The 21,700-nt window shown below is 35.9% G+C and overlaps 1 protein-coding gene and 1 pseudogene across 1 annotated transcript in view; one reads left to right on the top strand and one right to left on the bottom strand.

Moving 5' to 3' along the window:
* The window catches only part of FAM13A (family with sequence similarity 13 member A), a 336,606-nt gene that overhangs the window by 253,617 nt on the left and 61,289 nt on the right, over positions 1-21,700 (bottom strand). The gene's annotated exons all lie outside the window — the stretch shown is intronic.
* LOC123324271 lies at positions 512-682 on the top strand (annotated as a pseudogene).

Here is a 21,700-nt window from a genome sequence, read left to right as displayed (position 1 = left end):
GAAAGGAATATTTGCCTTCTATGTTTAAAAGTATGTCTATAAGAAAGATTAATCCCCTAGATTAATTGATGCTCATGGAAATTACATTTTATAGTAGAAATGAATATTGTAATAACAATCTAGGAAATAATCGTACCTAACTTTTTTTTTTTTTTAAGATTTTATTTATTTATTTGACAGAGAGAGACACAGCGAGAGAGGGAACACAAGCAGGGGGGGTGGGAGAGGGAGAAGCAGGCTCCCCGCAGAGCAGGGAGCCTGATGTGGGGCTTGATCCCAGGACCCTGGGATCATGACCTGAGCCGAAGGCAGTCGCTCAACCGACTGAGCCACCCAGGCGCCCCGTACCTAACTTTATATACGTCTCTGGGCTTCTCTCTCTCCTAAGACATTGAATTATGTCCTATTTTAAGGATAAATTTGCCATTTTAATTCTGTCACTGATCTGAAACACCATGATGGGTAAATTTGCAAACTGAAGAGAATTTGCTTTTTTAGAAAATCACTAAGCATCGCTTCTCGGCCTTTTGGCTAAGATCAAGTGTAGAAAATCACTAAGCAATAATAATATTAGTACATTCCAGGAAATGTTCCAAGTTTCACATATATTATATATTAGTACATTCCAGGAAATGTTCCAAGTTTCACATATATTATATATATATATTCATGTATACACTTACACACATATATGTTCATAATATCAATGACCACTATGTAAGATAGTTAGTATTTGTATCCCTAAAGATAAAGAAAGGAGAAGTTAAATAACTTGCCTCAAGTCCCACTCATAGAAAGCAATGGAGCGAAGTTTAAAACCGAGATAGTCTGGTGATATTGCCTTTCTTTATAAAATTATATAAAACCTGAATTGTAAGTTTTGTTATATCTTGATTTATCACAAAATTGTTCCCATGATCCAACAAAGTAATGCTCTTGGCTCATTAGGAGGGAAAAATTTTTGCTTATTAGCAACATCAAGGAGAACAAGATACTGTAAGACCAGTCTGCTTTTAAATATTCTATTAGTCTTTACTCATGACTGAGGTCTCTTTATTTCTAGTTGTAATAGTTAAATCTTTAAAAACCAAAGTGATTTAACCTACCTGAGCCCAATCCAACACAAAAATATTCCAATCAACTATGTATACATATAGCAAACATGTTATTCAGTCAGATTCTATAAAACTCATATAAAATTAGGTCATCATTCATTTACATTCTGCTTTTGGAATCTAAACCAGAAAACATACCTTCACATTTCCCCCTTTTGCTCTCTCATGGATAACTTAGAGGTGGCCTGACAAATTTAACAAAGACTGTATGAGATGGTAAAAAGTTGAGGACTTTAAGTTTAAAAATTGAGTCAGTTACAATTTATATTAATACATCTTAAATGAGTACTAATTCCCAAAACAGAGGTTTCTCTTCTGGTCCTAAAAAGTTAATTTTTTCCCCCATGTAACATTATGCTTCTTATAATATTTTCTCAATGAGTGTTATTCAGAAGATTGTTCCTTTGGAAAACATGTGAAGTGTCACTGTGTGTCTGCAATTATTGGTTTGAATGACCTCTACATCTCCAAATCCAGGACACATTCCTCAGTTCTCTTTTTTATTGATCTCTTTCTATAGTTCACCCTTTCTTTGAAGTTCTGTTTTCTCTGGCTTTGGTGCTGCTACACTAGCTTATATTTGTATGATCTCTCCAACTGTTTTTTCCAATCCCTTAACTATGGACATTCTCCAGGATGCCACTGTTCTTGGAGAGTTTGTCCATTTTGTTTTCAAGAAATAAATTAGAATGACTTTTCAACTCTAGCTCAGCCCCCAGATTTTCCTCTAACTTAATTACAGTTGCCAATCTCCAAATCCCTGATGGAGAGCTCTTGGGAAGTAGTAGCAACAAGCTGAGCCTCCACAAGAAATTACGAACCAAATCATTAAAGACTTTGAATGCCGTAGAAGAGAAAAGAGATAGTCTTGAATGGAGGTTTTGGAAGCAAGACAGGGGTATGATCGTATTTTTTAAATATGTAATTCTAGGAATAGCACGTATTGGGGTTGAAGTGGGAAAAGGAAAACCAGAAGTTATCAAAACCAGCCAAAGAAGAGATGAAGAGATCTGGCAGGGGAATGTGGAGTGCATTAAAAAGGAGGCATCTAAGTCAACTAAGTTTGAATGAAGCACAAGCAAGCCACTTCTCTGGCATACACACTCATAAATTCACATGATCAAGATCTCCATTATTCCACTGCAACACATATCACAACTGTAATTCAGTAATTATCTAAGGAATCTCCTCTTTTCCCCATATTGTATAGTTCCCTGAGGGCAGAACCATGATGTTTGGCCAACATCTGGTACATTGCCTGTTGGCACATGGTATATGCTTTAAAAATATTTAGCAAATTAATAAATTCACCAAATTAGTAAATAACAATTATAGAAAACTAAAATCATATAACAAAAATCTTACTGCTGAAAAGAAATTCCCATATCTAGTAGCAAATTGTGGGTTAGAAAAATTAAGTGATTTGCTTGAAGTCATAAAGCTAGTTAATAACAAAGAAAGGAGAATTCTGTTCCTCCAAGACTGAGTCTCTACACAAAACCTCATGGGAGAAAATAAAAGACAAGTGTATATGCAGAAGGCAGACATGAAGGTGTTAGATAATAATTTCTGAAGACTATTATATAAGCATACACACACACTCCCAGATACAACGTTGAGAGTATAAATTCGCCACTAGATTTTGTCAACAGCTAAGAAACATGACTCTCCCTCCTTATCTCCCTTTCTTTCTTTCTCTCTCTCTCTATATCTATATATACACATATATGTGTGTGTGTATATATATATATATATATATTTTTTGTATGTATGCCAAAATTTGCCACTTGTCATCACTGGATGAGATTCAGGGAGTTTAAAAGGTCACAGCTATTTTCAAGATTGTGTTGAACAAGACATATGGCACTAGTTTTAATTTTGAAGTCTTATAGACGGCAACCACACTCCATTAGTAAAATGATCTTGCTTTCACTTTTTCTTTTAGAGACACTTAAAATAAGAAAAATAGAATTATTAGATTCTGCATTTGTTTTTCCCCCAAAGAAAAGACTATTTGCTTTAAATTCTTTCATTTCTTCAAGCCTTCAAGCCTGTACTTTATACACACATGGGCCACATCAAGGCAAGTGCTACAACACAGTTCATGACTGGCAAGAAAAAGTATGGCGCAGTAAACAACATCTATAATATTATCTTAAGAAAATACGTGATCTAGTAGAAAACACAGCAGACTAGGAGTACGTAGGCACCCTATTCTTAGTCTTCCTGCTTGGTAGTTATATAACTTGAGGCCAATCATTGACACCACCCCTCTATCAGCCACCCCATGGAACCTCATGTCAGCCTTTATAAATGAAATCATCTGGCTTGCTCTCTAAGACTGATATAAGAAATAAACAAATCATGAATGTAGAAGTCCTTTGAAAGTATTTTAGAAAAGGAACATGCAATTTTATTTTTTAAAGTAGTATTTAGCAGAGTAGTGTTGATGTCTTCTGGCTGGGCATTTCTCTTTAATAAATAACCGACTGACTTAAAGGACCTTGAATTTATGCTGGACCATATATTTCTCCAGATGATCATTAACTGCCAGACAGATGTTATTGCTTAATCACTGCATTCCCACAGAGATTGAAGGGCTCCAGGGATTATTTTTAAAAGGATAAGAAATCTTTGACTCTGACCCCAATCAGCAATGTTCAACCACTAAGCCTGGTTATTTCTCTAGAGAGGTATATTCCAGAGAAGAGTTCACACATTTTAAAAACATTGCATCACAGTGATGTGGTAAAAGACTACAAACCATCTATTTCATCTTTTCTCATATCAGCACTGACTTATAATGTACTAAACTAAGATTAGTAGGAAAAACAAAATCACTGCTCCTTGCAATATAACAAAGTAAATTATTTCACCTAAAAAATGTAAATTACACTATTTATCAATACTATTGGTTGCTTATTTCATTTATTACAAACAAGCAATCAATATGCTGGGTAACCACTTACAGATCTACTGCCACCTCTCAAGTGAGACCAAGGTCAAAAAACATTTTTTCTTATTACTTCTGTTTGAAAAACCAAGGTTTGAAGTATCATTATTACCACTAAAGTAATACAGTTTACCCTTCACACAGAATATCAGAAGCAACTATGTATGGTTTATATAAACTTATAAAACATCACAATTTCTGAAAAAAAAAGTGGACAGCTAATGGAAAATTTATAGTACTGTTTTCAGTATGCATATTTTAATTTCTTATGATCCAAATTCATGGTCTTAACTGATAATACTAGAAACAGACTTGAGCTTACTATTAGATTGAATTATATGAATTTCAGTATTGGACCATTTTGAATTAGAAAAATAGCAGTTTTATACGGTCAACATAATACTTTAATCTCTCTGATAACAAATCCAAGGAACAATGATAATGTAGAAATCTTTCGGCACCAATTTGGTTTTTACTCTCTTTAAAAAGCAATTGATTATTCTCTTGCCTACTTACGAGTTTCAATTGGAATGGACCAAAATATATTCTAGCAGTTCTATTTTAGCTCTGTAATCCTAAACACTGATATTTCATATACTTCAGTTCTTTAGCCATGTAAGTATGAGACTACCAATTATGCTTTTGGATTCTCCCTGAAAAATAGATGATTGTACTTGTTGTACACACACAGAATTTAATAAATACAAGTCTGTCATCTTCTGTATAAAAAAGCCTGGCTATCGGGGTGCCTGGATGGCTCAGTTGTTAAGGTCTGCCTTCGGCTCAGGTCGTGATCCCAGGGTCCTGGGATCGAGCCCCTCATTGGGCTCCCTGCTCAGTGGGGAGGCTGCTTCTCCCTCTCCCACTCCCCCTGCTTGTGTTCCTGCTCTCGCTATCTCTCTCTCTGTCAAATTAAATCTTTAAAAAAAAAAAAAAGGCCTGGCTATGAGCAATTAAAAAATGATGTAAACCAACAGATTTCAGTGACATGGGAGAGATTTATAATTTAATGTTCTGTAAAAATGCAGGATTAAAAATGTATATGAAATAGAACATTGATAAAATTTTTAAAAAGTATATATACCTGGGGGAAAAGCTTCAAGAAAATAGATAAAAAATTTAAAGTCATTATTTTTAAGTAATACAACTAGTGGATGATTTTTCACTGTATACCTTGCAATTTAACATATTTTTTTTAAGCTTCTCTAATTTTATGAAACAAAAATACATAAGTAAAAACTGGACCAAATGAGGGGATATGTCCTTTTATTAAATGAATGATTCAATATTAAATATTTCAACTATACCTGAAAAAACCTAAAAGCTCATTGGGAACTTTTTGATCTAGAAAAATATGCTGAAGTTCTTTTGGGAGAAAATATGCCCATAATTATCCAGGACAATCCTGAAAAAAGGAGAATTAAATGGAAAAATACCACACGTCATTAAAATATAAAGCGTATGATACTCGCACCAAAGAAGCAGACAGATCAGGGTAGCGGAACAGAGCCCAGAGGAAGCCAAAATATATTTAAGAACTTGATATAATGATAAAAGTGCCATTTCAAATTACTTGGCAAAGCATGAATTACTCTCTAGATACTGTGTAGTTAACAGGTTAGCTATTCAGTGAAAAACTATATCCTTAAATCATAGCTCATCCCAAAATAAATTTCACTAAAATTCGGTACCTAAATGTTAAAAAATGGCATATACCCTAAGATAAGATCTAAGAGAATATTTAATAACTGTTAGATTCCCATAGCATAGTTGTTGTAAAACAATGTTCACATATATTCTAAGTATAAATATTAAAATACAAAACCTTGAAAACACAGACAGTATTAATAAATATTCTTATAACCTTGAGGTTGAAGGCCTTTTAAGGATAACAAACCCAAACAACACAAATTGATATATATAGCATTAATAAAATCTCTCAAATTCTTTATGGCAAAAGAATTATAAGGTTCTAACATGAATTATATGAATTCATATAACGTGAATTATATGAAATATAAGCTGTGAGAAACATTTTCAATGTATAACAATAAATTAATAGTGATACTCAAAAGGAGCTCCTACAAATCAGTAACAACAACAATAACAACAACAAGAGTACCATCATAGAAAAACTGAAAAAAGAGTGAAAAGGCAATTGACAAAAGTAAAACTATTTGGGGAAAATAGGCTTTTAAATATGTTAAACCTCACAATAATCAAATAAGTGAGAATTTTAAAAAGAAATGATGTTCACTTATTATATTGGCAAACACATCAAGGTAGGATAACATCGGTGTTGGAGAAGATGTGGGAAAGGAGACAACAGTCCTAGACTCCTGCCCACAGCATGAACTGGTACACCCTTTTTTTTTTTTTTTAAGACTTTATTTGACAGCGAGAGAGGGAACACAAGCAGGGGGAGTGGGAGAGGGAGAAGCAGGCTTCCCGCTGAGCAGGGAGCCGGCTGTGGGACTTGATCCCAGGACCCTGGGATCACGACCTGAGCCGAAGGCAGATGCTTAATGACTGAGCCACCCAGGTGCCCTGGTACACCCTTTCAATGAAGAAAAAAACTGCTAATATGAGTATTCCTTGACCAGGCAAGTCTACTTCCAAAAGTACATCCAAAGAAAATAATTAGTGAAGTGTGAAAAATGCATGTTCAAGAATAGTCACTGCGATGCTGTTTATAGGGGAAACACTTACAGAGCAGTGATTAGAGCTTGGAGCTCAGGAGCCAGCCTGTCTGGATTCAAAACCCTGACTCAAACTTCTTCTTAGCCATGTGACCTTGAGCAAGTTACAATTTCTGTGCTCCAGCTTCTTCATGTGAAAAGTAGAGATAAGAAGAGTACCTGCCTCATAAGGTTTTGAGGATAAATAAGCAAAGAAATGAAAAACACCTAGAACACTACCAGGAATTGAGTAAGCACTCAATAAATACTACCTGTAATTATTGCTGAGAAAAAACAACCATGAAATGCCTTTTTTTTTTTTTTAAAGATTTTTATTTATTTATTTGACAGAGACAGAGACAGCGAGAACAGGAACACAAGCAGGGGGAGGAGGGGGAGGGAGAAGCAGGCTTCCTGCTGAGCAGGGACCCTGATGTGGGGCTCAATCCCAGGACTCTGGGATCATGACCTGAGCCGAAGGCAGACACTTAACAACTGAGCTACCCAGGCGCCCCCGTGAAATGCCCTTTATAGGGACAGCTTAAATAAAGGATATTGATCAAAGGATGAGAATGCAGTACTGTCATCAGAAATGATGATGTAGAATTTTAAGTATGGAAAAAATGCCATGATAGATGACATTAAGTTTTAAAATAAGGGTTACAAACCAGTATTATTTTATTACCCTATCTTTAATCAGACATCAATATAAATATACATGTGAGCATGCAAAGAATATGGAAGCACATAAGCCTAAGTGTGAACAGTGACTAGGTCTGGATAAGAGAATTATGGATGATTTTCATCTTCATCCTTATTCCTGGGTTTTTTGGTTTAAAAAAAATTTTTTTTACAATGAACATATGTTACTTTTGTAATAAAAAATAAACTTACACCCATTTGGCGGAAAAAAGGCAACTGCAAAGTTAATTATCACAGTTACAAGTGACAGTGGGATAAGATAGACTTAAGGCAATGAGGTAACCACTGAAAAGTGCAGGTACAGGTTTCAGCAGAGACAGGAGGAACTTTCCAATCACCCACTCTTTAATATGCCAAAACATGTTTATGGAGGATAGCAGCAATAAGTACAATCGTGCTAAAAATGAAATGAACAGGGTGCCTGGGTGGCTCAGTTGGTTAAGTGACTGCCTTTGGCTCAGGTCATGATCCTGAAGCCCCGGGATCGAGTCCCGCATCGGGCTCCCTGCTCGGCAGGGAGTCTGCTTCTCCCTCTGACCCTCCCCCCTCTCATGCTCTTTCTCTCTCAAATAAATAAAATCTTAAAAAAAAATTAAATGAACAACTTGTATTTTATGAAGAGTATGTTAATGAGGTTATAAATATATGACTATATGAAACCAGGGTTGGGCTTCATTTTTAAAAATTTCAACTATCTATATTTTTCAATCCAAATTACCAATTTTCTAAAAGTAACATTTGGGCTGCAAACCAAACAAAGCTGCTTAGTAGCTATTAGCAGATAACATGATGGCAACATTGTAGGCTTATCTGGTTATACATCCTGTTTGTGTCTATGAATTTAGCTGATCTCATCTAATATTTACTGATGTTGTCCAAATACCTAATTACATACACATACACACAAAGATCATGAACTACAGGTTACAAGTTAGTGATTTGGTACCATTAACTTACTGTGTTATTTTTCTGCAAGATTTGAAGGAGCCCCAAAACAGTTTTAAAATCTTTTTTATACTTTTTTATAAGCAAAAATGTGACATCTTGGATTAAGGCACACATGGAAGGCTTTATTCAAACTCTAAAATTCCTTTACCTCTTTAAGTGTCAGAAATAGCTAGAATATTACCAATTACCTTATTGATTAAATTGATACACTGGTTTCAAACAATAGGATTAATCTACAGATCTATAGACAAAAGGCAAAGGAAGCAAAGACATGACACAGAATTTGATCAAAATGGCTCATCATCAGTAGCAATTAGCAAATTTAATTACTGGAGATTACATTTTGATGTTACTGATGTTATTAAATGATGGAAACTAAGTGTGCACACTAGGTTTAATGCAAAGTGTCAAGAATATTAATAAAAAATGGGGCGCCTGAGTGGCTCAGTTGGTTAGGCGTCTGCCTTCGGCTCAGGTCATGATCCCAGGGCCCTGGGATGGAGCCCCACATCGGGCTCTCTGTTCGGCGGACAGCCTTCTTCTCCCTCTGCCTGCCACTCTGCCTATCTGTGCTCTCTATCTCTCTGTCAAATAAATAAATAAAATCTTAAAAAAAACAAAAAAGAATATTAACAACAAAAAAACTCAGCTAAAGGTCATTAAGGATTTTCAGTATCTTTGTTAGTGTCATTTAGCAAATACATTTTTCAATTAACTTTAAATAACAGTAGAAACAAATATGTAGTTTTTTCTGACATTCTCAACTTTTGAACACTTTTGTCAAAGGAAACTTTAAATTCAAAGGAATCATATAATAGTATTGGGGAAGTATAACATTTACAGTGGAGTTGCTACTTATGGGGAATTTAGTCTCCAGTCAGCATGTGAAAAAAAAAATCATGCATAGCTAACATTATCCTTTAAAATACTTAAAAGTATAACACCTTTCATCATATCTTAAGAAAACAAATTTTCCTCCTGTATTGGAACAGTCTGCTCTCTGTAGGTGTACAGTGGCTTAAAAATTTTCAAAAAATTTTTGAGAGTCTCAAAAAAAAACAAAAACAAAAAACAAACCTGAGGCTGAGCTGAGAATAAGGATGTTGGTGCACTATTTTGGGATGGGGTATGGGACAGCATGGGTGAGGAAAGAAGGGAAGTAGGGATGTGAAACAAAGTAAAATGTCAATAGCTATTTCACAAAGAAACCCTAAGCCACACAACAGTTTGCTTGACAGATGCTTTGTTTGGCAGCCTGGAATTCACCAGGTTGGTTGCAAGAAGAAACCACGGGATAGAGAATTCCATGGGAGGGAGAAAAAAGGGATCTACCTAGTTCCCTCCTGATTTCTATTTCCCATTGCCAAGGTTCACTCAGAGGGATTTAACTGTTCTAGACTTTCAGATTGCCTTATCCAGCTCCTCTGGCAACCCATCAGGAATTCAGAGCCTAGTACAGGGTCCAGTGGTGGGGAAAGCCAGAAACTTCGTGCAAGTGGCTGGTTGACCCAGTTTCCAGGCAGCAGCCAAGGACAAGAATCCAGCAATCCCAGGGCAGGTAAAAGGTCAAACACTGGTGGCAGATTGGTCTGGGAAGTGGGTAATGCCAAGGCAATCTGAGGACATCATAAGACTTGTGTCTGCTACAAATACTAAAGTTGAAGAAGTTGGTCTGTATTTAAAAGTTTTATTGGACCATAAAATTTTTCTTTAAATATTAAAAAGTATACTCAATACTGTAAGAAGCTTGTACCAAATGTAAGAATAAAGTGAAAACTAAGATAACTGAGGTAAGAAAAAAGTCATGTCCCCCATCTTATGTTTCTAAGGAGCCCAGTTCACTAACTGGTATGATGGACAGAATCTATAAAACCTGATCTTGGGCGCCTGGGTGGCTCAGTTGATTAAGCAACTGCCTTCAGCTCAGGTCATGATCCTGGAGTCCCGGGATCGAGTCCCACATCGGGCTCCCTGCTCAGCTGGGGGGTCTGCTTCTCCCTCTGACCCTCTTCCCTCTCGTGCTGTCTCTCATTCTCTCTCAAATAAATAAATAAAATCTTTAAAAAACAAAAACAAACAAAAAAAAACCTGATCTTTCCCTTAATTTTAAATGTGTTCAGTTAAATGCACATGTTTTCCAACACTACTCTACTAATTGAGTACCATGAACCAAGACTTTCTCTTATGGTCTTAAGTTTCAAAGCAAACCTTGTATGTCCCATTTTACATAAAAAGTAACAGAAAAATAAATAAGGCAGAATATCAAACCTACCAAATGGCAGAAGACTAGATTAACTTTCTTTTACTAGGTCATACCATCCAAACCACTGAAAATCCAGTACCCATTTTAGTAACTATCAAAACTCAGGGAAAGCAATTCCTGCTCATCTCTAAGAACAATATTCCTTAGGAGGGCTTTTACTGGTCCTAGAAACGAGGATACTAGAAATTTCCTTAGGGGCGCTTGGGTGGCTTAGTTGTTAAGCTTCTGCCTCCAGCTCAGGTCATGGTCCCAGGGTTCTGGGATCGAGCCCCACATCAGGCTCCCTGCTCAGCAGGAAGCCTGCTTCTCCCTCTTCCACTCTCCCTTCTTGTGTTCCCTCTCTCACTGTGTCTCTCTCTGTCAAATAAATAAATAAAATCTTTTAAAAAAAAAAGAAATTTCCTTAGAAAAGTCATATATAACAAACACAGCTTACTGTCCAATGTTCGCTTCATAGAAAAATATTACTGTGCCATAGTATACTATAAAAACATAATTATCATATTATAAAAATATAGTGGTTTCTGTGGAATGATATCAGATTCCCTCTTCAAGTTTCATTCATTAGCCCAGCTGCTGAGAGTGTTGCCTGCTTATGGCTCATGGCTATCCCAAGATTATACCACCTTCTTAGGCACAGCTCATCTCCAGTGACTGATAAAAATGGATTAAATGGACCAGTCTCCTTGACTCAATTTGAGATAATTCTGAAAGGCCATCTAAACTTCTAAGTAAATTGGGGACTGATTGAGGCTTTTGTTACAACTGCATGAAAGTTCAACTTCTTCTCCCTAATCCTGTATTTCTCTACGGTTTATAGGAGTAGCTCTAAAGAGCATTACCCAATACAACTACTGTTGTAAAAAATCAATATACTGAACATCATCAAAATTTTAAAAATCATGCTTAAAAACAACTACTGTTTGAAACCTCAGTCTCAGGGTTTATATCTTGGACAATTCAACCCATAACAAAAAGTGATACAGTGACACTGAAAGTAATGTTCTAAAATGGTATTGAGAGGAAAATTCATTTTAAATATGTTTATTAGAGGATAGAGAGGCTAAAAATAAATATAAGTCCAACAAGGGAAAAAAAAACCTTAAAGACCTCACAGGAAAATGGGCAAATGACAGGAATAAACACATCACGAGAAAGAAAGGCAAATGGCCCTTAAACAGTTATTCAGTAAAGATGTCTAACTTTATTCATAATAAAATGAATGTGAATTAGAACTATGTTAGCACCACCAATGAACAAAAAACAAAATTAAGAAAACTGTATTTAGAGTAGCACCCAAAAGAAATATTTAAGATTCAACAAAAGAAGTATAAAATTTATACCTGAAAATGATAAAACATTGTTGAAATAAATTAAAGAAGATATAAGTAAATGGAAAGATATCCCATATTCATGGATTGGAAAATATAATATTAAGATGGCAATACTCCCGGGGCGCCTGGGTGGCTCAGTCGTTAAGCGTCTGCCTTTGGCTCAGGTCATGATTCCAGGTCCTGGGATCGAGCCCCACATCGGGCTCCCTGCTCGGCAGGAAGCCTGCTTCTCCCTCTCCCACTCCCCCTGCTTGTATTCCCTCTCTTGCTGTGTCTCTCTCTGTCAAATAAATAAATAAAATCTTTAAAAAAAAAAAAAAAGATGGCAATACTCCCTAAATTGATCTACAGATTCAACAAAATTCTTATAAAAATACTTCCAGGCTTTTTTACAGAAATTTATAAGATGATCCTATATTCATTTGGAAAAACAAGGGACCTAGAATAGCTAAAACAACCTTGAAGAAAAAAAAAAAAACACAGCTGGAAATTGACATTTCCTGATTTCAAAACTTACTAAAAAGCTACAGTAATCAAGACAATTGGTACTGGACTAAGTATAGATTTATAGAGATCAATGGAATAAAATTGAGAGTCTAAAAATAAACCCTGGCAATCATAGTCCATTAATTTTCAAAAAGACTAAGATAATTCAATGGGAAAAATAGTACTTTCAAGAAATGGTACTGGGATAACTGCACATCACATGCAAAGGAATGAAATTGGATTCCTTCCTTACATGGCACAAAAATGAACTTGAAGTGAACTTCATAATGAGAAAAGTTAAAACTATAAACCTCTCGGAGAAAGTATCTTTCATAAGTTAGGCAAAACCTTCTTAGATGCAACACCAAAGCATAAGCAACAGAAAAAAAAAATCAATATACTGAACATCATCAAAATTTTAAAAATCATGCTTAAAAACACACAATAAAGAAAAGAAAATAGTAGGGGATTGCTGGCAGATGACTGAGTAGGAGGACGCTTACCTCACCTCATACCACAGTTATAATTAGATAACACTTAGATCAGTGTAAGTAACCCAGAAAATGACCTGAAGCCTGGCAGAATTAACTCCATAACTAAATGTAGAGAAGAGGCTATATTAAAGAGGGTAGAAAGGGCAGAGATAGGGTCTAGAGCTAAATGGACCCAAAGGACTGTCCTCTGGAGGGAGGACACTAATGTGAAGAGGGGAGAGAAACAGACCCTCACACCAGAGAACACGCATGGGGCCAAATTTCATGACTTCTTACAACCAGTGGGACTTAAAACCTGGAATTTTAAAAGTCAACAGGCTCCCTCTGGGAAAGCCAGGAGGGCAAGAGGAAATGAGTCTCCACCCTCAAGAAGACAGCACAGAAAGACCCTACAGAGATACAGCATAGAAGCAGCAGTTTGAAAAACACGTGGGACATTTGGGAGGGAGAGTTGTTTACTAATCTCAGAGGGAGTCCTGGAGGGACAGAGATCAATGGGAGACTCCTCCAGGAGCAAAGGAGTTGACAGGTACCATTTCCCTCCCCTGACCCCCAGCATAAACACACAGCTACCTGCAGAAACCACCATGATGCCTATATTAGCTACCTAACTTGCTAACACCATGCCTCCCCCGCCCCCTCCTGCCAGGCTTACCTCAGTCCCTGCATAGCAGGTCCCCTCCCACAGAAAATCAGCGCAAACCGTGCTAATTCCATGCCTCTCCCCACATCACTTTGTGGATCCACCTGCACCAACCTGACTGACCTTGGTTCTGGCAATAGCAGGTCCCCTCTTGAAGAGGACCAGCTGCAAACCTTGCTAACACTGTGAGTCCTGCCCCAACTCATGTTGTGGATACGCCCCCTCCAATATGCTCTTGGCCAGAGTCCATCCAAAGTGGTGTCATAAGCTAGGCAGTGTGCAAGCAGCCCTTACAGGGGCCAGCACTACTTCAAAGGGACTCCTGCCCCAGGGAGAGGGAAAGATAACCATACACACCAGTGAGACTGGCTCCAGCAGTAGGCTGGAGGCAGACATCTGGTCTGACTGCAGCCCTGCCTACCAATGAAACCTTCCCAGAGGAAAATTCAGGCAAAGCACCCTGCAGTTTGGTGTTACTGCATCTCTGACAAACGAAAAAGCAGCTGAGCCCCAATAACAGGGTACAATAAACACACATAGGAGACACCCCTCAGGTGCCAGGTTCTAGTGAATGGGGGGATACTGCATTGCAGAGCAGGACCTCTTCTTCCTAAGGCCATTACTTTCAAGAGCAGGAGACATAGCTGACTTTTCTAACACACAGAAACAGACCCAGAGAGTTAGACAAAACGAGGAGACAGAGGAATATGTTCTAAATGAAAGAACAGAACAAAATTACAGCAAGACAACCAGACAAAATGGAGATAAGTAATTTGCCTGATAGAGAATTTAAAGTAATGATCATAAAATACTCACTGGACTTGGGAAAAGACTGCAGGACATCAGTGAGACCCTTAACAAAGAGATAAGAAAGAATCGATCAGAGATGAAGAACACAATAAAACTAAAAATACACTAGATGGAATAAAGAGTAGATTAGAGGAAGCAGAATGAATCAGCAACCTAGAGGACAGAGGAATGGAAAGTAATTAAGCTGAGCAGGTGAGAGAATAAAAATTATGAAATGAGAATAGACTGAGGGAACTCAGCAACACCATCAAGTGTAATAACATGCACATTACAAGGATCTCAGAAGAGAATATGGGGCAGAAAATTTATTTTAAGAAATAATAGTTGAAAACTTCTCAAATCCGAGGAAGGCAACAGAAATCCAGATCCAGGAGACATAGAGATCTCCCAACAAAAACAACCCAAGGAGGTCCATACCGAGAAATATAGTAATTAAAATGGCAAAAAGTAGTGATAGAGAGAGAATTTTAAAAGCAGCAAGAGAAAAGAAAACAGTTACATACGAAGGAAACCCCATAAGGCTATCAGCTGAAAGGGAGTGGGACGATATATTCAAAGTGCTGAAAGGAAAAAACCTGCAGGCAAAAAATACTCTATTCAGCAAGTCTATCATTCAGAATAAAAGCAGAGATAAAGAGTTTCCCAGCTAATAGTTAAAGACATTCATTATCACCACACCAGCCCTACAAGAAGTGTTAAAGGGGACTCTTTGGATAGAAAGGAAAGACCATACATACCAACAAGAAAAGTAGGAAGCACAAAAGGAGTACTTATATTTATAAAAATCCGTCAAGGGACTCACAAAATAAAAGGAGGTAAAGTATGACACTATATATCTAAAACATGGTCAGGGGAGGAGTAAAGAACAGTTTCAAACTTAAATGACCATCAACTTAAAACACTGCTATATGCAAAAGATGTTATATACAAATCAATGGTAACCACAAATCAAAAACCAGTAATAGATATGCAAAGAATAAAATTAAGAAATCAAGTATATCACTAAAAAGCCAAATAATGAGAGCACAAGGGAAGAAAGGAACAGAGAAAAACTACAAAATCAACCATAAAACAAGTAACAAAATGGCAATAAAAACATACTATCAGTAATTACTTTGAATGTAAATGGACTAAATGCTCCAATCAAGAAACATAGGGTGACCAAAATGGATAAAAAAACAAGACCATCTACATGCTGCCTAGAAGAGACTCATTTGAGACCTAAAGACACCTACAGATTGTAAGTGAGGGGATGAAGAAACATATATCATGCAAAAGGATGTCAAAAGAAAGCCAGAGTAGCAATACTTATATTGGATGAAACAGACTTTAAAACAAAGACTGTCACAAGACATGTCACTGTATAACCATAAAGGGAACAATCCAACAAGAAGATATAACTGCTGTAAGTATTTATGCACTAAACATGAGAACACTCAAACACATAAAGGAGTTAATAACAAACATAAAGGAACTACTTGATAGTAATACAATAACAGTAAGGGACATTAACACCCCACTTAGGTCAATGCCTAGGTTGTCCAAATAGAAAATTAACAAGGAAGCTGTGGCTTTGAATGAACCAGGTAGATGTAACAGATATATTCAAAACATTCCCTCCCCCCAAAAAATCCGTCCTGAAACAGCAGAATACACATTATTTTCTTTCTTTTTTTTTTAATACACATTATTTTCAAGTGCACATGGAACATTCTCCAGAAGAGATCACATATTAGGCCACAAAACAAGTCTGAACACATTCAAAAAGATCAAAGACATACCATGCATCTTTTCTGACCACAATACCATGATATTAGAAATCAACCACAAGAAAAAATCTGGAAAGAGCACAAATACATGGAGGTTAAAGAACATGCTACTAAGTAATGAATGGGTCAACCAAGAAGTCAAAGAAGAAATTAAAAAGCATATGGAGATAAATGAAAATGAAAACACAACTTTGTTGTGTCTGAAATCTTTAGGATACAGCAAAAGCTGTTCTAAGAGGGAAGTTTGTAGCAATACAGGCCTACCTCAAGAAGCAAGAAAAATCTCAAACAACTTAACTTTATACCTAAAGAAGCTAGAAAAACAACAATACCCCTAATCAGCAGAAGGAAGGAAATAATAAAGATTAGAGCAGAAATAAATGAAATAGAAACTAAAAAAAAAAAAAAAAAAAAATTGAAAAACAAAAAACAAAACACCAAAATAATAGAAGAGATCAATGAAACTAGGAGCTGGTTCTTTTTTTTTTTTTTTAAGATTTTATTTATTTGAGAGAGAGAGAGAGATTGAGAGAACGAGTGGGGAGGGGGCAGAGGGAGAAGCAGACTCCCCCCTGAGCAAGGAGCCCAATGTGGGACTCGATCCCAGGACCCTGGGATCATGACCTGAGCCAAAGGCAGATGCTTAACTGACTGAGCCACCCAGGCACCCAGGAGCTGGTTCTTTGAAAAGAAAAACAAAATTGATAAGCCTTTACCAGATTCATAAAAAAAAAAAAAAAAAAAAAAAAAAAAAAAAAAGGACTCAAACAAAATCACAATAAAAGAGTAGAAACAACTGATACCACAGAATTGCAAAGGATTGAAAGAGAGTATTATGAAAAATTATGTGCCAACAAATTGGACAAACTAGGAGAAATGGTTAAACTCCTAGAAATATATAACCTCCCAAAACTGAATCAGAAAAAATAGAAAATTTGAACAGACGGGTTACTAGCAGTGAAATTGAATCAGTAATTGAAAAACTCCCAACAAACAAAAGCCCAGGACCACACGGCCTCACAAACAAGTTCTACCAAACATTTAAAGAAGAGTTAATACCTATTCTTCTCAAACTATTGTAAAAAATGGAAGAGGAAGGAAATCTTCCAAATTCATTCTAAAAGGCCAGCATTACCCTGATATCAAAACCAGATGAAGACACTACAAAAAAAGAAAACTACAGGCCAGTATCTTTCATGAACACAGATGCAAAAATCTTCCGCAAAATATTAGCAAACCAATCCAACAATACATTAAAAAAAATCATTCACCATGATCAAGTGGAATTTATTCTTGGGGGGCAATATTCACAAATCAATCAATGTGATACATCACAGCAATAAGAGAAAGGATAAAAACCATATGGTCATTTCATTTGATATGGAAAAAGCACTTGACAAGGTACAACATCATTCATGATAAAAATCCTCAACAAAGTAGGTTCCGAGGGAACATATCTCAACATATTGAAGATCATATATGAAAAACCTACAGTTAACATCATACTCAATGGGGAAAAACAGATTTTTCTCCTAAGGTCAGGAATAAGACAAGAATGTCCACTTTCACCACTTTTATTCAACATAGTACTGGAAGTCCTAGCCAGAACAATCAAACCAGGAAAAGAAATAAAAGGCATCCAAGTTGGTAAGGAAGAAGTTAAACTTTCACTATTTGCAGCTGACATGATACTATATATAAAAAACCCTAAAGACTTCAACAAAAAAACTACCAGAATGATAAATGAATTCAGTAAGGTTGCAGGATACAAAAATCAATGTACAGAAATCTGTTGCTTTTCTATACACTAATAATGAAGCAGCAGAAAGAGAAATTGAGAAAAAAAATCCCATTTACAATTGCACCAAAATAATAAAATAGGAATAAACTTAACCAAAGAAGGGAAAGACCTGTACTCTGAAAACTATAAAACACTGATGAAAGAAACTGAAAATGACACAAACAAATGGAAAGATATTCCATGCTCCTGGGTTGGAAGAACACTGTTAAAATGTCCATACTTCTCAAAGCAATCTATAGATTTAATGCAATCCTTATCAAAATACCAACAGCATTTTTCACAGAAGTAGAACAAAAAAATCCTAAAATTTGTATGGAACCACAAAAGCAGCCAAATAGCCAGAGCAATCTTGAAAAAGAAAGCTGGAGGTATCACAATTCCAGACTTCAAGTTATACTACAAAGCTATAGTAACCAAAACTGATATGGTACTGGTACAAAAACAGACACATAGATCAGTAGAACGGAATAGAAAATCCAGAAATACACCCACAATTACATGGTCAATTAATCTTCAGCAAAGCAGGAAAGAACATGCAATGGGAAAATAATAGTCTCTTCCACAAATGGTTTTGGGTAAACATGCAAAGGAATGAAACTGGATCTCTTTCTTACACCATACACAAAAATAAATTCAAAATGAATTGAGGACATGAGACCTAAAACCATAAAAATCCTGGAAGAATCACAGGCAGTAATTTCTCTGACTTCGGCTGTAGCAACATTTTTCTAGATATGTCTCCTGAGGCAAGGAAAACAGAAGCAAAAATAAACTATTGGGACTATATGGAAATAAAAACTTCTGAACAGCAAAGGAAACAACCAGCAAAACTAAAAGGCAACCTACTGAATGGGAGAAGATATTTGCAAATGACATATCTGATATGGGGTTAGTATCCAAAATATATAAAGAACTGATACAACTCAACATCCAAAAAACAATCCAATTAAAAAAGGGACAGAAGACATGAATAGACATTTCTCCAAAGGACATACAAATGGCCAACAAACACATGAAAACATGTTCATCACTCACCATCATGGAAACGTAAATCAAAACCACAATGTGATATCACCTTACACCTTTCAGAATGGCTAAAATAAAAAACTCAGGAAACAACAAGTGTTGGTGAGGATGTGGAGAAAAAGAAGCAATTGTGCACTGCTGGTGAAAATGCAAACTAGTGCAGCCACTGTAGAAGAGAGTATGGAAGTTCTTCAAAAAATCAAAAACAGAACTAGCCTATGATCCCGTAATTGCACTACTGGCTATTTATCTGAAGAATATGAAACACTAATTCAAAGGGATACATGCACCCCTATATTTATTGCAGCATTATTTACAATAGCCAAATTAGGAAAGTAGCCTGTGTCCATCAATGATGAATGGATAAAGAAGATGTAGTGTGTGTGTGTGTGTGTGTATGTACACACACACACAATGGATTATTTAGCCATAAAAGAATGAAATCTTGCCATTGACAACAACATGCATAGATCTAGAGAGTATAACGCTAAGTGAGATATATCAGTCAGAGAAATACCATATAATTCTGCTCAAATGTGGACTTTAAGAAACAAAAGAAATGAACAAAGGAAAAAAGAGACAACCAAAAGAATAGACTTTTAACTACAGAGAACAAATTGATGGTTACCAGAGGGGAGGTAGGTGGGGATATGGGTGAAATAAGTGAAGGGGATTGAGAGTACACTTATTCTGATGAAAACTGAGTAATAGAATTGCTGAATCACCACACTGTACACCTGAAACTAATATAACACTGTATGTTGACTATATTGGAATTAAAATCTAAAAAAAAGGAAATGAAAAGGCAACTCAGAATGAGAGAAAGTATTTGCATATCCTATATTTAATAAGGGATTTATATCCAAAATTATGAAAGACTCTTATAACTCAATGATAAAGAAAATCTGATTAAAATATGGGTAGAGAATCTGAACAGACATTTCTCCAGAAATATATAAATGGCCAATAAGTACATGAAAAGATATTCAACATGTGGGAAATGCAAATCAAAACAATGAGATACCAGGGTGCCTGGGTGGCTCAGTTGGTTAAGCATTTGCCTTCGGCTCAGGCCATAATCTCAGGGTCCTGGGATTGAGTCCTGCATCGGGCTCCCTGCTCAGCAGGGAACCTGCTTCTCCCTCTGCCTCTCCTCCCTGTTCCTGCTCTCTTTCTCTCTCAAATAAATAAATAAAATCTTAAAAAAAAAAAAATGAGCTACCACTTACCAGGGAAATTCCAAAATTCCTCTGAAAGAGAAAATTTGATGGAAAAATAAAGGAGCACAAGAATGAGCCATCTAAAAGCCAGAAACAAACTCAGGTATGTGTGCAAAGTTAATATGTGATAGAGTTGGCACTGTAAATTAGCAAAGAGATAATGCTGCTCAGTGTATTATTTGGCAACAATTAGCTATCTGAAGAAAATCAAACTGAATCTATACATGACACATGATAAATTCTAGATAAAAGTGTAAAGTTAATCATAAAAAAGCTATAAATATAACAGAAGAAGAATATATATTGTAATACCTTTGTTATTATTAAGACAATATTACTAAGCAAGAAATAGTATTCAGATTTATTATTAAGCAAGATACAAATCCCGATAAAAAGAAAGGGGAAGAGTTGACAAATTTAAGTGAATTAAAAATTTTAAAAATTTAATAAATCACCATAAAGCTAAAAGGCAAACATAATAGGAATGAAGTTCTACATTTTTTTTTCAGCAAAGGATTAGTTTTTAGAAAACCTAAGAACTCCTACAAAGCAAGAAGAGCCATAAATATAAAATAAAGTAAAAAGCAATCATAAGACAGAAGCAGAAACTACAGAGAAACACAAATATAATGCCACCTACCACATAAGTCTAAAATATACACAACCTCACAATTAGGAGAGCATTTTTTCCCATTAGATCAACAAGTATTTAAATATGTGTTAACACTCAGTATAGCAAGCTTACAGGGAAATGAGTATTCTAAACACCAATGGTAGAATCATATAAATTGTTACAGCCTCATGAAGGGCACCACACATTAATTTTAAAATGCATAAACTCCTCAGCCAAGCAATTCCACTTCTAGGTTATCTATTCTAGAGAAATAGTTGCAGATGTACATAAAGAGTTACAACATTCAATACGTTCACTGCATCTCTGTCTTAATCTATAAGAATTGACACCTCAGTGCTTATCAGTATGGGGAAAATTAACCGAGTTAGGGAAAATTCATAGTATTCAAAATATTAAAGAATGAGGTATATAAGAGTGATATTAAAAGTTCCAGTGGTACTGTAAAAAAAAAACAAGCTTCATAATATATATATCATGATCAGACTTATATTTAAAAAATAAACATCTATGGCTGTGTTCAGAAATTAGGAAGGATATCTACCTAGTGGTTATGGATTTTATCCCTAGGAAGGAGAGGTTGGTGTGGGAGGTACTAATGGGGGATACTTTATTTTTATCCTATATACCTCTATATTATTTGAGTATTTACAATGATAATATTACATGATCATCTAAATTTAATAAACCTATAACTGGAATTACATGTTGAAAACCTATAATTAAAGAGCCACCCAAAAGCCCAGCATTCAGAGCACCAAACATTCATCTGTTGTTGGTGCATATTCTTCCATTTTATGATTATACATTTCATAGCCAATACCTTT

The sequence above is a fragment of the Neomonachus schauinslandi genome, chromosome 2 (assembly GCF_002201575.2).
Source record: "Neomonachus schauinslandi chromosome 2, ASM220157v2, whole genome shotgun sequence".
Classification (NCBI taxonomy): domain Eukaryota; kingdom Metazoa; phylum Chordata; class Mammalia; order Carnivora; family Phocidae; genus Neomonachus; species Neomonachus schauinslandi.
Note: the sequence above shows the minus strand (reverse complement) of the source record. Positions and strands in the feature narration are given on the sequence as shown.